This window comes from Lepidochelys kempii, chromosome 2 (assembly GCF_965140265.1).
Source record: "Lepidochelys kempii isolate rLepKem1 chromosome 2, rLepKem1.hap2, whole genome shotgun sequence".
NCBI lineage: Eukaryota > Metazoa > Chordata > Testudines > Cheloniidae > Lepidochelys > Lepidochelys kempii.
Window position 1 is genome coordinate 1,232,885 of NC_133257.1, and position 14,733 is coordinate 1,247,617.

General features: G+C 61.3%; 1 protein-coding gene across 5 annotated transcripts in view; it reads right to left on the reverse strand.

Moving 5' to 3' along the window:
• Window positions 1–14,733, reverse strand: part of PLEC (plectin) — a 166,988-nt gene that overhangs the window by 100,428 nt on the left and 51,827 nt on the right. Inside the window, exon 1 of one of the 5 annotated variants that reach the window (XM_073329788.1) lies at window positions 7,120–7,224. The exons of the other annotated variants lie outside the window; for them this stretch is intronic. The gene's annotated coding sequence lies outside the window, so the exon portion shown is untranslated. Of the gene's footprint in view, window positions 1–7,119; window positions 7,225–14,733 lie in introns of those variants that run through there. 5 annotated transcript variants of the gene reach the window in all.

A 14,733-nucleotide genomic window follows, 5' to 3' on the forward strand; every position in this document is an offset into this window, starting at 1 on the left:
AGGGGATGGGCTGGGGAGAGGGTGCCTGGGAGCCCACAGGGCAGCGGGCAGGTCCCAGCCCTGCAGGGGGTCAGGCCTAGCCTGCAGCTTCCCCGGGCCAGGTCCAGGGGTGTGAGGGCAGGAGATACGCAGCTTTGTCCTAAAGCAGCTTTGGGGGCGACTCCCTCGAGGAATCCCAGCTCTGCCCTGCTCTGGCCCCAATGTTGGCACCTGGAGGCAGAGCTGCCCCCAGGGCAGGTGGGTGTAGGCTAGGGGTGCACCAGGCCTGCCCGCCCTGGGTCGATGCACTTAGCGGGGGCTCGGAGGTCCCAGGGGCTGGCACTGCCAAGCCAGCGGCTCCAGCCTGAGCCATCGCTGGGAACTAGCCGCGGCTCAGCTCTGCCACAGCCCGTCCCTGCCCAATGCTGCACGGGACTGGGCCACCCCGCAGCCCCTAAAGAGAGCACCCCCTGCTAGGGCACTGCCATCCCCCCCATCCTGGCCCTGCACCCTCCAACACCCCACTTGGCACTATTGACGGCCGCAGTCACTACCCCCCCACCAGCCTCCAAGGCCCTGGCTGGGCTCAGCACCTCCGCACCCCGCCAGCCACATCGCCCATGTCCCTTGCCAGCTCCCCGCCAGCACCCACCACCATGGGCGCCAGCACCTACCCCCCTGCCCCCCAGTCGCCGTGCTCGCACGGCCATGCACACCGCCTGTCACCATCTGCCAGGGATCTCCAGCAGCAGCCCAGCCCCAGGGAATTCACCCGGGGGGGGATCGGCCGAGCTGGCCCCGGGGGGGGCAGTTGTAGCAGGCCATAGCCAAGTGCAGGTGCGTGTCCTGACCAGGGTGGGGACTAAACCTGCAACCAGCAGCCCCTGCCCCAGCGCTAGGAAGTGGGACCTCTCCTTGTCCCGTGCAGCTCAGCGAGCGAGCGAGCTCCAGCCAGGGGCACGCCCCTCGAGGCAGGCAGATGGGCCCAGAGCTGGTCCCCAATGAGTGTATTGCCCACCTGGTGGAAGCTCGATGGGCTGGTGCCAGCCCACCCCTCGCTGGCAGCCTCCGCAGGGACGCCAGGCTCAGCCCCACACCTGGGGTCCTCCTCTCCAGGGAGCCCCGCCCACTTCTCTCCAGGCCACACCCACCTTCCCTAGCCCTGTGCCCCATGAACCCTTTCCCAGCAAGGCTGACACCTCTGGCAGCGTGGGGAGCAGCTCCCCCTCTGGCATGGAGGGCAGGGGGACGTCCTGGAGACGAGGACGGGGCCCTGCTGGGGCCCACGGCTCCACCATCACTTACACACTGGAGGGAAAGGCCCTGGGTGCCCCACCCCCCAAGAGCAGGGCATGGGCCTGCTGAGCCCCTCCCCATCTGGGGCAGGGACAGCACTGGGGCCTCACCCACCAGCCCCCGCACAGGACGTGCTCAGCCCCCCAGTGAGGAGCCCTAGAGCCCCCCTGTCCCTAGAGGGGATGGGGGAGACACTGGAGAGGGCCCAGAGCACATGGCCCAGCCGCTCTCCACAGCCAGTGCCAGGGGGCTCTGGTGTAGGGAGCAGGATGGGTTCGGTAAGGGGCACTTCCCTACACAGTCAGCACTGGCCCCAGTGTGATGCTAGGGGGTGCTGTGCTGCCAGGCGGGGTGGGGGGTAGAAGCTGGGGTGGGGGCAGGCAGGAGCGTCCAGGCCCTGCCAGTCTGTAAATCCCCAGAGCGCCAGGAAACTCTCCTATATTTTATCCTGTTGCATGTTGGTTTTTGGGAGTTTCTTATTTCACTTTACCCGCGGGGGTCAGGGCTCGCCCCTGGGCGGTGGGATGGGCCGGGTATGGAGAACCAGCCCGCTCTGCACAGTCTGGTCCCAGCTCCCCACCCCAGGCGCTGCAACCTGGCACACGGGCTTGCAGCGCCACTCGCTCCGATTTGGCCCAGGTACCCCACGCCATGGAGATGCAGCCGGGTCAAACCTACCCAGGCTTGAGGGCACTGTGCCCTTGGGTGCGAGCCCCCCAGGCCAGGAGCTGCTGCCGCAGGGTCAGGGCATCAATTCATGGCAGGTTGTTTCACATCTGTAAAAACCATGGGGGGGGCTCTGCAGAACCCCCTCTCCATTTCCTGAACCCCATCCCTGTGCCCCCCACGGGCCTGCGTGTCAGACGGGCACCCCTCAGCCTCTGCCTGCCCCCTTTGGGCCTGCACGTTAGACGGGCGACCCCCAGCCTGTGTCCCCCACAGGTCTGCATGTCAGACGGGCGACCCCCAGCCTGTGTCCCCCACGGGTCTGCATGTCAGACGGGCGACCCCCCAGCCCTGTGTCCCCTACAGGCCTGCGTGTCAAATGGGCACCCCTCAGCCTCTGCCTGCCCCCTATGGGCCTGCTTGGCAGATGGGCGACTCCCAGCCTGTACCCCCCATGGGCCTGTGTGTCAGACGGGCACCCCTCAGCCTCTGCCTGCCCCCTTTGGGCCTGCATGTCAGATGGGCGACCCCCAGCCTGTGTCCCCCACGGGTCTGCATGTCAGACGGGCGACCCCCAGCACCCCCACAACACCTGCATGTGAGACAAGTAGAATGTAAAAGCTGCCAGACTGGGTCCGACTAATGGTCCAGCTAGCCCAGGATCCTGTCTTCGACTGCAGCTGGTGCCAGAACGTCAGAGGGGATGAACGAACAGGGTATCGTCAAGTGACCCATCCCCTGTCACCCACTCCCAGCTTCTGGCAACCACAGGTTTAGGGACACCCAGAGCATGGGGTGCCCATTTGGCTAATAGCCATTGATGCACCAATCCTCCGTGAACCAATCTAGTTATTTTTTGGACCTTGTTATACTTTGGGCCTTCACAACACCCTCTGGCAAGGAGTTCCACAGGTTGACTGTGCGTTGTGTGAAGAAATACGTCCTTTCATTTGTGTTAAACCTGCTGCCTGTTACTTTCACTGGGTGACCCCTAGTTCTGGTGTTATATGAAGGGGTAAATCACACTTATTCCTTATTTACTTTCTCCACAGCAGTCATGATTTTATAGACCTCAATCATATCCCCCCTTAGTCATCTCTTTTCCAAGCTGAAAAGTCCCAGTCCTATTAATCTCTCCTCTTTTCTGAACCTTTTCCAATTCCAATATATCTTTTTTGAGATGGGGCAACCCCATCCGCACGCAGTATTCAAGGTGTGGGCGTACCATGGATTTATATAGAGGCAATAGGATATTTTCTGTCTTACTCTCTATCCCTTTCCTTATGATTCCCAGCATTCTGTTCGCTTTTTTGACTGCCACTGCCCATTGAGCGGATGTTTTCAGAGAACTCTCCACACTGACTCCGAGATCTCTTTCCTGAGTGGGAACAGCTAATTCAGACCCATCATTGTAGAGGCATGGGGGGATTATGTTTTCCAACGTGCATTATCAACACTGAATTTCATCTGCCATTTTGTTGCCCAGTTGCCCCATTTGCGAAGAGTTCCGAAGGAATCTCCCAAGTCAGCTCTGGATTTACCTATCCCCCCTCGGGGTGCACAGGAGATGGGTGAATCCCAGCACCCGCTCAGTCAGACCTGGATGTGAGACGGACAAGCCCGTCCCCCACCCCTTGGGGCCCGCAGGCAAACCCCAGTGCCCCCCTTCACCTTCCCAATCATTATTCTGTATCCCTCCATTACAGCCCCCCTCCAAACCACACAGCCCCAGGCTCCCGGCTCTCTGGCCCCAGTCACCAGTTGCCCACTGGGCCCTTTCTGAGCCAGATTCCAGCCCAGGGTGCAGCATCCCACCCATGACCAGAACAGCTCCAGGACGTCCCCCAGCCCAACCCTGCTGTGTGCTGATGGGGGCCGTGCGGGCCCCTCTCCTGGGGGTGTGCAGTCACACTGCCCGGCCCGGCGCCCCTCCACTGGGCAGGATTCTGCACTGTAGACCCTGTTGGGCAGCTGGCACCAAGCTGCCCGTTCACCCGGCTCAGGCTGGTCCCCTGGAGAGCCTCTGTCTCCTCTCGTCGCCACTGACGGCAGGCCCTGTCTACACTATGGTGCTGTAACGCCATGGTGAAGAGGCCCTTTCCCATCGCCATAGTAACTCCACCTCCCTGGGCAACACCAGCTACACCACGTCTACACTGGGCGCTAGCTCTGCAGGGCTGTGGCGCTGGGGGGTGGATTTTTCACACCCCTAGGTCGCCATAGCTACAGCGCCTACGGGCAGACCAGGCGTCCGGCACGCGGTGCCATCTCCACAGGCTGCCCTGCCCGCTGGCCCCGTTGCCAGAGGGACACTACACACCAGGCCCAGCCAGCCCCCACGCCTCCCCCGGCTGGGGTGGGACCAACCTGGCTCCGACTCTGCCCTTCTCATCTCTTGCCAGTGTCAGGGCCCGGGCGGCACCTTCCCCTCCGCCCCACGACTCACTTCCCTCCACCCCAGGGACTTGTGCGGACCCCACTGTCAGGCAGGGGCATGGCTTGACCACAGAGCTGGACCTGCGCAAGCCCCCTAGTGTAGACGCAGCTCTGCCGTCACAGCGCGTAGCCTGGTTCGCTCAGGGGCCTGGAGCCAGCTCCGGTGGGACTTGTGCAGCCACATGCCCACCAGGCCGCCTTGCCGGCACAGCACACCTGGGCAGGACAGCTGCCCCGGCACCGCCCGACGAGAGCAGACCCGGCTGCGCAGCCCCTCGCGACGGGCTCTCAGGCCCTGCCAAACCACCACCTCGAGGAGACCCGGCGCGGGCCCGGCTGGAGTCCCCTCCTGCCATGGGCCCCACTGACCACCCTGCCCCACCCCTGCTCTGCTGGGACCACGGCTAACCCCCGTCCTCGGGAGTTGGGCCCCGCTTGGCCACGGGCCCTGCACAGACACGGGCCAGGCAACGCCAGCCTGCCCGCAGGCAGGTCAGACCCAGCCACCCCCAGCTTCCAAGCGCCACGCAGACAGCGGGCACCGCCACAGGGGGCAAGCCACACGGCCAGGGCCCAGTGGGCCTCTTGGCTGAGGAGCGATGGCACATTTCCACAGCTCTGGTGCCCCCCATCCTCCCTGCTATGGCATGCTCCCCCCATCCCTGCCCAGTTACGGTGTGCTACCCCCACACCCCATCCCCTACGCATTTCTCTCTGCCCCACCCCGTCCCCCACTCCACCCCCAGCTACAATGCGCTCCCTCAACCCCCACCTCTGGCCTCGATGTGCTACCCTCCGCCCCACACCTCCTCTACCAACCCCAGCCATGGCCACACTCCCCTCCACTCAGCCAGCAGGGGATGGCACACGTCAGCAGCGGGCAGCGCATGTGCACACAAACACAGCCGTGGCACACACCTGTGCAAAAACACAACACATGCCCCCGCAGCGGCTGGGCGTCACCTCGGGGGAGCAGAGTCACTGTCCCCTTGGACAGGGTGGGCTCAGGGCTCCCCTGGCCTCCACCCGCTTGGCAACACGGCTCTGCCCCGACCGCACCCTACGGGCAGTGCCCGGTCTGCAGGGCCAGGACGAGCCGGGCACACGCCAGCCCCGGGGAGGGGAGGCGGCTCTGGTACCATGCCGTCCCTCCCACATGGGGCAGAGATGGGGCAGGGCGAGGACACAGCCCCACGGGGCCAGACACAGCTGGGGGCCACACTCCATACCCATGGGCGGGTACGGGGCGCAGCAGCAGAGTGGGGCAGGGGCATGGCTGGGGCTGAGAAAGCCCCAGCCCCTGACAGAGACACGCCTCCCCCTGCCAAGGGCCCACCGGTGGGAGAGGACACGGGCTCTGTCCCCTCCCCACGTACCCCTAGACACTGTAGACAGAACGGCACCAGCATCCAGGGACCAGCCGAGCCAGGGACCTCCAGGTGTTCCCCTACCTGGGGCCCTCCACACCCTCATGCCCAGCTGTGCCCCCCATGTCCCCAGCAGCCGGAGGTCCAGGAACCCAGAGTCGGGGGCAGCAGCTTGCCCATCAGCCTTCCAAAGGGGCAGGCCAGGCCACATGCATTTCCCCTTTAAGGGCAGGCCTGGCTGGCTGTTGGGGGGCCGCCCTCTCATGACCAGGAGAGGGCTGGGGGTGGGCTCCTGGGAGGGCAGGGGAGGGCTGGGGGGCGGGCTCTAGGGGAAGCCAGAGGAGTTTAAATAGCTACAGATTCCATTCCTATTGACATGTGCCCAAAGCCCTGGGCTCCAGAGAGCCTGTAATCCCAGCCAGCGGGTTCCTGTCTGACCCCCACACCTGCAGCTCTGTCCCCTGACCCCAAACCCCCACCCCCCCACACACACACGTCCCCCATCCCTCCTTCCACCCCCCCACACACCCCCCACCCAGACACTCCCATCCCTGTGCCCCCAGCGCACACCCCTGCCTGTCCCGCAATGCCCCCAGGCCCCTGCAGAGTCTCACACACCGGGGGGCGGGGGGCACTGGACCAGGATTTCACAGACATGTCCTGAACTGCCATGGGCCAGGTGGAGCTCCCGGGCACAGGGCCCTGCTGCAGGTGCGTCCCAGGAGGGAGGATGGGGCAGCTAGCAGATCCAACCCCCTTTTCCATAGGGCCCCTGGGGGGGGACAGCACCCTCCAGCATTATGTGGTGTGCTCCCCTCCCCAAGCCAGTGGCTCCACCGGGACCCCAAACCCGCAGCAGCTGCCAGCTCCTGCACCACAGATTTCACCCCAGAGCCCAGCTGGGCCCCAGACACAGCCCCTCCGGCCTTCCCAGCATTTACAGCCCCAGCCCCACGGTGCCCTCTGGGCCCAGGGTCCACGGATGAGGACATGGGGCCTGATGGGCCCAGCAGGCCAGCCGGGGCCCAGGGGGTGTCTGGCAATGGGCCCCCAAAGTCAGTGCATGCCACAGGTGCTCAGCCCAGGCCCCAGGGCTCACCAGTGCAGAGCCTGGCTCCAGCCACACCCCACGGCCCTGCCAAGCTCATTCTAGACGCCCCTGGGACCTGAACCCCAGCCCTGGCAGCTGGTCCCCGTCCGAGCCGAGCCCCACGCCTGATGAAGGGCTCCTGCCGGCAGTGCCTGGCATGCCCTATTATGGGAACGAGCACACGGGCGCTCCCCTGGCCCGGCCCCGGCCCTCGGAGCAGGAGCCCCAGCCCACCAGCCCTGTCTGGAGTGCCATGGGGCCAGCCGGGGGGGGCAGGGCTGGTACCTTTGTATCTCTCCCGCACCTCCTCATAGGCTTGGATAAAGTCCTTCTCCTCCGGGTTGGGGGGCAGGCCTGCTGAGGCTGAAAGCAGCCATGGGTCAGCGCAGTGGAGAGCTCCGGGTGTCTCTCATGGGTGCCGAGGCAGGGGCTGGGGCTGGCAGGCAGCAGGCATGGACCGTGAGAGCGCAGCCCAGCCCAGCTGCTGGAATGACATTCCAGCCGGCCTGGCCCTACCCCTTAAAGGAACAGCCGCCCTCGGCTCCAGGGGCTGGGAGGAGACGGCCCACGGGGGCTGCCCCCGCGGGGCAAAGGCAGGATAAAGGGGGTGCTGAGCCCCATTCGCCCTGGCTCGGCACCCACCGTACAGTGCTGCAAGGAGGGAGCAGGGCTAGCCCCATATCACTCGGAAGGAGGGGCACAAGCCAGGGCTCCCCATACTCACCTCTGACCCACTTCACCACTCCAGGGAGTGGAGAGACATCCAGCCAGCCCTGCCCCAAGCCCAGCAAGCCGGGGACATCCCAGGCAGAGTCTGATGGGGAATTATTCCCCTGCCCCAGGCAGGCTAGGACCCACGGCCCTTCCAGAGCACCCACAGCCGTGAGCTGGCCTAGTGACCGCTGACCAGCCATGGATGCAGCCAGCTCGGGGGTGCGGCGCGGCAGCCCTGGTTAATGGCACAGGGCGCCGGGCAGCTCAGCCAGATGACAAATGCAGCTGATGCAGCAGAAGGGAATTGGGGGCAGGCCAGTCACAGACACGGCGCTGGCGAGAACAAAAGACGCAGCCCAGCGTCCTGGCACCGGAACACGGGCCTCTTGGGGCTCGGGGCAGCGCAGGCTGGCGGGTCCCCCGCCCGGCGCCGGCTTGGTGGCAGTGAGCTGGAGATGCAGGAGCCTGCAGAACAGAGCTCCCGGCGTGGCTAATGGCAGCCCCAGAGCACCCGCGGCTGAGCACGGGGGGGACAGAAACCCACCTCGGGGCCAATTGCTCGGCCTCAGCTGCTCAGTGCCTGTCTGTGCATCCGGCTCGCAGCCTGTTTTTGAACGTCTGTCTGTCCCCCCGCCCCATTTCCTCCTAGGGAGGATGGCAACTCCACTTTGCTCCCAGACTCCCGCAGCCTGCATCCCCCCAAGGAGCCAGGGCCCTTCACCTGCAGCTCCCACCATGGCTCCCCAGACCCCGCGGCTCTACCAGGGTAGCTGGAAATGCCTTTGCTCCCGCACCCCAGCCAGGCCGAATCCTGTGGCCGTGAATCCACTTGCATGGCCCTTTCCCCGAGCTCGCTGACCTGGCTGCTGCACACGCAGAGCGCAAGGCTCCTGCAGGCCCGGCTCCGCAGCAGAAGGGACCGTGTCCTTTTATCACATGGCTCATTCACCCAGGCTTGTCCCGGCCTGGGCCCGGGCCCAGGGGCAGCCAAGAGACCCCGGGGTCTTTGTAAAACTCCGTCTCTGAACTCAAGCCCTGCCATATTTCCAGCTGCCCCCTCGCCTGTGCCTCAGATTTCCCCCCATCCACACGGCAGGGCCTGGTACCCCCACTCCCCTGCACGGAGGCCACTGGCCGGGAAGCAGTCTCTGCTTTGCTCGGCTCCTGGGCCAAGGGCTGCATGCGCAGGCCTCGCTGCCACGGCACGTGGGCACACAGGGCTCGTGGCACCAGCCACAGCACGCCAGGGCAACGTGCGGCCCCGACGCACGGGCAGAACCCTGCAGGTACCCGCGCCCTGCCCCAGGTGTGCTAGGGACACGGCCAGCGAGGGCACAGAGCTGGCAGCGATGCACAGGCTCTGCAGTGAGGTGCATGCATCTGGCCGAGCCCCACACCCCAGGATGGGATTTGCAGGGTAACTCGGCTGCTATTCTGAGCTCTCAGCCCTGCATTTGGCTCCAAGACCGCATCTCATTTGCAGCTGCTCCCAAGTCAGGCAAGCGGGAGGCCGGCGGGCCAGGTGCCCATGCCTGGGTGCTGCCCTGTTCCAGGAAGGCTGGTGAGTCACTGGGAGAACAAGGGGGAGGCGGGAGCCACATACGGGAGGAGGGGGGCATCAGCCCTAAATTTAGCCGCCCAAAGCCCCGGGTAATCCAATCTGGTGCGAAGGGCTCAGCGGGAGGGGAGGGCAGAGCCCGGCGCCCGACAGAAATAGTGCGGAGGGTGTCCATTCACCGCCAGGGACATGCCGGCCATTGCCCACAGGCACAGCCCACGGCGGGCACTCCTCAAGGGCAGGGGGCTCCTGCAGCTTGGGGGGGCTCCGCTGGGCCACGCTTCCCAGCGCTCCTCCACGGCACCATCTCTACGGATCAGGGTGGGGTGCGGACAGGTCGGAGCTGGCGGGGACCAAGCTCTCGCCTGGCACCGCAGGGACGGGAGAAGGGAGCTGCAGCCACGCAGAGTCCGTGTCAACCCTGGGGAATCCCTCACTGCAGCGTTGCTGTGCTGGGCCCTGAGCTGGCTCCGCCCTCGCCCTCGCTGCTATCACGCCCCGCCCCACGGTGCCCGTCCCCATCCCCGTCCCTCGCCCTCGCTGCTATCACGCCCCGCCCCGCCCCCACGGTGCCCGTCCCCATCCCCGTCCCCCCGCCCTCGCTGCTATCACGCCCCGCCCCGCCCCCCACGGTGCCCGTCCCCATCCCTCGCCCTCGCTGCTATCACGCCCCGCCCCGCCCCCCACCGGTGCCCGTCCCCATCCCCGTCCCCCGCCCTCGCTGCTATCACGCCCCGCCCCCGCCCCCCACGGTGCCGTCCCCATCCCCGTCCCTCGCCCTCGCTGCTATCACGCCCCGCCCCCGCCCCCCACGGTGCCCGTCCCCATCCCCGTCCCCTGCCTCCCAGCACACTCCACAACCCACCCCCACACGCCGCCCCGCCCCCCCACCTCAGCACAGACCCCACAACCCCCCCACCCCCCCACGCCACCACGCCCCTGCCCCTCAGCACAGACCCCGACGGCACCAGCACCCACAACCCACCCCCTCACGCCACCCCACCTCGCCCCCGCCCCTTCAGCACAGACCCCCACGGCACACCCCACAACCCCCACCCCCACACGCCGCCCCACCTCGCCCCCGCCCTTCAGCACAGACCCCCACGGCACACCCCACAACCCACCCCCTCACGCCGCCCCACCTCGCCCCCGCCCTACAGCACAGACCCCCACGGCACACCCCACAACCCACCCCCTCACGCCGCCCCACCTCGCCCCCCGCCCTACAGCACAGACCCCCACGGCACACCCCACAAACCCACCCCCTCACGCCGCCCCACCTCGCCCCCGCCCTTCAGCACAGACCCCCACGGCACACCCCACAACCCACCCCCACACGCCGCCCCGCCCCCCCACCTCGCCCCCGCCCCTCAGCACAGACCTCCACACCGCCCTGCCCCCCCACCTCACCCCCGCCCCTCAGCACAGACCCCGACGGCACACCCCACAACCCACCCCCCTCACGCCGCCCCACCTCGCCCCCGCCCTTCAGCACAGACCCCCACGGCACACCCCACAACCCACCCCCTCACGCCGCCCCACCTCGCCCCCGCCCTTCAGCACAGACCCCCACGGCACACCCCACAACCCACCCCCTCACGCCGCCCCACCTCGCCCCCACCCTTCAGCACAGACCCCCACGGCACACCCCACAACCCACCCCCACACGCCGCCCCGCCCCCCCACCTCGCCCCCGCCCTCAGCAGTAGGCTGCAGGGGGTCGGCGTGCCCCGGGGAGGGGGGGGGCAGTCGGGGGGCTCTGTACACTGAGCGGTTGGGCTGACTTGTTCCCACTGCCTGTCTTTGTCCTGAATTTAGCAGCTACGACCCCAGTGTAGTGCGGCCTGTCCCCAGAGCCCCCGAGCGCACCTCTCAGCCATGCCAGGCGCTGGCCAGGCTGCATGGCCATCAGGGTGCCACACCTTCACAAAGTCAGACGGTTCTTAATGTTTCCTCTGAATACTGTAGGGGTGCCTCAGTTTCCCCTATAAAAAGAACAGGAGGACTTGTAGCACCTTAGAGACTAACAAATTTATGAGAGCATAAGCTTTCGTGAGCTACAGCTCACTTCATCGGATGCATAGAATGGAACATAGAGTAAGAAGATAAATATATATACATACAGAGAACGAGGAAGTTGCCATACAAACTGTGAGAGGCTAAAAGAAAAGGAGGACTTGTGGCACCTTAGAGACTAACCCATTTATTCGAGCATAAGCTTTCGTGAGCTACAGCTCACTTCATCGGATGCATACCGTGGAAACTGCAGCAGACTTTATATATACACACAGAGACCATGAACCAATACCTCCTCCATCCCACTCTCCTGCTGGTAATAGCTTATCTAAAGTGATCATCAAGTTGGGCCATTTCCAGCACAAATCCAGGTGCTCAAATAAATTGGTTAGTCTCTAAGGTGCCACAAGTACTCCTGTTCTTTTTGCGAATACAGACTAACACAGCTGCTGCTCTGACACCTGTAAAAGGCTAATTAATTAAGATGAGCTATTATCAGCAGGAAAAAAAAACTTTTGTAGTGATAATCAAGCTGGCCCATTTAGACAGTTGACAAGAAGGTGTGAGGATACTTAACATGGGAAATAGAGTCAACATGTGTAATGACCCAGCCACCCCCAGTCTCTATTCAAACCCAAGATAATGGGATCTAGTTTGCATATAATTCAAGCTCAGCGGTTTCTCATTGGAGTCTGTTTTTGAAGCTTTTCTGTTGCAAAGTTGCCACCTTTAAGTCTTTTACTGAGTGGCCAGAGAGGTTGAAGTGTTCTCCTCCTGGTTTTTGAATGTTATGACTCCTGATGTCAGATTTGTCCCCATTTATTCTTTTGCGTAGAGACTGTCCAGTTTGGCCAATGTACATGGCAGAGGGGCATTGCTGGCACATGATGGCATCTATCACATTGGTGGATGTGCAGGTGAACGAGCCCGGATGGTGTGGCTAATGTGATTAGGTCCTATGATGACAGATTTCAGGGTAGCAGCTGTGTTAGTCTGTATCCGCAAAAAGAAAAAGGAGTACTTGTGGCACCTTAGAGACTAACCCAATTTATTTGAGCATCAGCTTTCGTGAGCTACAGCTCACTTCATCGGATGCATTCAGTGGAAAATACAGTGGGGAGATTTATATACATAGAGAACATGAAACAAGGGGTGTTACCATACACACTGTAACCAGAGTGATCACTTAAAGTGAGCTATTACCAGCTGGAGCGCAGGGGGGGAAGAGACCTTTCGTAGTGCTAATCAAGGTGGGCCATTTCCAGCAGTTGACAAGATGGTGTCACTTGAATAAATATGTGGACAGAGTTGGCATCGGGCTTTGTTGCAAGGATAGGTTCCTGGGTAAGTTTTTTCTTGTGTGGTTGCTGGAGAGTATTTGCTTCAGGTTGGAGGGGATGTCTGTAAGCGAGGACTGCCCTGTCTCCCACGATCTGTGAGAGTGAGGGATCATTTTTCAGGATAGGTTGTAAATCTTTGATGATGCGTTGGAGAGGTTTTAGTTGGGGGCTGAAGGTGACGGCGAGTGGCGTTCTGTTATTTTCTTTGTTGGGCCTGACCTGTAGTAGGTGACTTCTGGGTACTCTTCTGGCTCTGATAATCTGATTCTTCACTTCAACAGGTGGGTATTGTAGTTGTCCCCATCCCCGTCCCTGTCAAGTTTGACAGAGATCTTGTAGGTGTTTGTCTCTGTCTGAGGGGTTGGAGCAAATGCAGTTGTATCATAGAGCTTGGCTGTAGACAATGGACCGTGTGGTGTGGTCAGGGTGAAAGCTGGAGGCATGTAGGTAGGCATAGCAGTCAGTAGGTTTCCGGTATAGGGTGGTGTTTATGTGACCATCGCTTATTAGCACCGTAGTGTCCAGGAAGTGAATCTCTTGTGTGGACTGGTCCAGGCTGAGGTTGATGGTGGGATGGAAATTGTTGAAATCATGGTGGAATTCTTCAAGAGCTTCTTTTCCATGGGTCCAGATGATGAAGATGTCATCAATATAGCGCAAGTAGAGTAGGGGCATTAGGGGACGAGAGCTGAGGAAGCGTTGTTCTAAGTCAGCCACAAAAATGTTGGCATACTGTGGGGCCCTGTGGGAACCCATAGCAGTGCCGCTGATTTGAAGGTATACATTGTCCCCAAATGTGAAATAGTTATGGGTAAGGATCAAGTCACAAAGTTCAGCCACCAGGTTAGCCGTGACATTATCGGGGATAGTGTTCTTGACGGCTCATAGTCCATCTTTGTGTGGAATGTTGGTGCAGAGGGCTTCTACATCCATAGTGGCCAGGATGGTGTTATCAGGAAGATCACCGATGGATTGAAGTTTCCTCAGGAAGTCAGTGGTGTCTCGAAGGTAGCTGGGAGTGCTGGTAGCGTAGGGCCTGAGGAGGGAGTCTACATAGCCAGACAATCCTGCTGTCAGGGTGCCAATGCCTGAGATGATGGGGCGCCCAGGATTTCCAGGTTTATGGATCTTGGGTAGCAGACAGAATACCCCAGATCGGGGATCCAGGGGTGTGTCTGTGCGGATTTGATCTTGTGCTTTTTCGGGGAGTTTCTTGAGCAAATGCTGTAGTTTCTTTTGGTAACCCTCAGTGGGATCAGAGGGTAATGGCTTGTAGAAAGTGGTGTTGGAGAGCTGCCGAGCAGCCTCTTGTTCATATTCCGACCTATTCATGACGACAACAGCACCTCCTTTGTCAGCCTTTTTGATTATGATGTCAGAGTTGTTTCTGAGGCTGTGGATGGCATTGTGTTCTGCACGGGTGAGGTTATGGGGTAAGTGATGCTGCTTTTCCACAATTTCAGCCCGTGCACGTCGGCGGAAGCACTCTATGTAGAAGTCCACTCTGTTGTTTCGACCTTCAGGAGGAGTCCACCCAGAATCCTTCTTTTTGTAGTCTTGGTAGGAAGGATTCTGTGGGTTAGTAAGTTGTTCAGAGTTGTGCTGGAAATATTCTTTGAGTCGGAGACATTGAAAGTAGGATTCTAGGTCACCACAGAACTGTATCACGTTCGTGGGCCTGGAGGGACAAAAGGAGAGGCCCCAACTCTTCTGCCGGGCTAAGTGTATAGCTGGAAAGATTAACAGTATTGCTGGGTGGGTTGAGGGAACCACTGTTGGGGCTCCTTGTGGCATGCAGTAGTTTAGATAGTTTAGTGTCCTTTTTCCTTTGCAGAGAAGCAAAGTGTGCGTTGTAAATGGCTTGTCTAGTTTTAGTAAAATCTATCCACGAGGAAGTTTGTGTGGAAGGTTGGTTTTTTATGAGAGTATCCAGTTTTGAGAGCTCATTCTTAATCTTTCCCTGTTTGCTGTAGAGGATGTTGATCAGGTGGTTCCACCCGTAGGAGAACACTTCAACCTCTCTGGCCACTCAGTACAAGATTTAAGGGTGGCAATTTTGCAACAGAAAAGCTTCAAAAACAGACTCCAAGGAGAAACTGCTGAGCTTGAATTAATATGCAAACTAGATCCCATTAACTTGGGTCCTGAATAGAGACTGGGAGTGGCTGGGTTATTACACATATTGACTATTTCCCCATATTAAGTATCCTCACACCTTCTTGTCAACTTTCTAAATGGGCCATCTTGATTGTCACCACAAAAGTTTTTTTT